Here is a 659-nt window from a genome sequence, read left to right as displayed (position 1 = left end):
CTGTCTCTATCTCCATCCATCACCAGATGAAGGTTCTATGGTGATATGCAAGATATTCGTCAGAATTGCTATAGGATAGGGTCGTTTCAGGTTCCGTATCCTCAGCTGCCCAAGGAACTAACTGGGGACATTGCCTTGGGCTCCTGGGAGCCACTCTAGGTTCAAGCCTCTTGCCAGCCCTAAGGTGGCTCCCTTAACTAAGAATTGTGCTTCCATGCTCCCCTACCCAAACTTCCTTTATCCCAATCATACTGTTTCTCCAAGTTCCCCCCATCCTCCCCTTCTCACTTTTCTCTTCCCATCTCCCCTTACCCCCAACCCACCCCACCCTCAACATCCCACTTTCCTCCCTGGCAATTTTGTCTACTTCTCATAGCCAAGAGGATAACTATATGTTTTTCCTTCGGTTCACCTTATTATTTAGCTTCTTTAGGTTTACCAATTGTAGACTCCGTGACCCTTATTTATGGCTGGAAACCAATTATGAGTGAGTGCATCCCATGCTCATCTTTTTGGGTCTGGGTTACCTCACTCAGGATAGTGTTTTCTATTTCCATCCATTTGCATGCAAAATTTGAAAAGACATTGTTTTTTACCACAGCGTAGTATTCTAATGTGTATATATTCCACACTTTCTTCATCCATTCTTCCATTGAAGG

This window comes from Microtus ochrogaster, linkage group LG5 (assembly GCF_000317375.1).
Source record: "Microtus ochrogaster isolate Prairie Vole_2 linkage group LG5, MicOch1.0, whole genome shotgun sequence".
Classification (NCBI taxonomy): Eukaryota; Metazoa; Chordata; class Mammalia; order Rodentia; family Cricetidae; genus Microtus; species Microtus ochrogaster.
The sequence above is the reverse complement of the archived record's forward strand: the minus strand, read 5'-3'. Positions refer to the sequence as shown.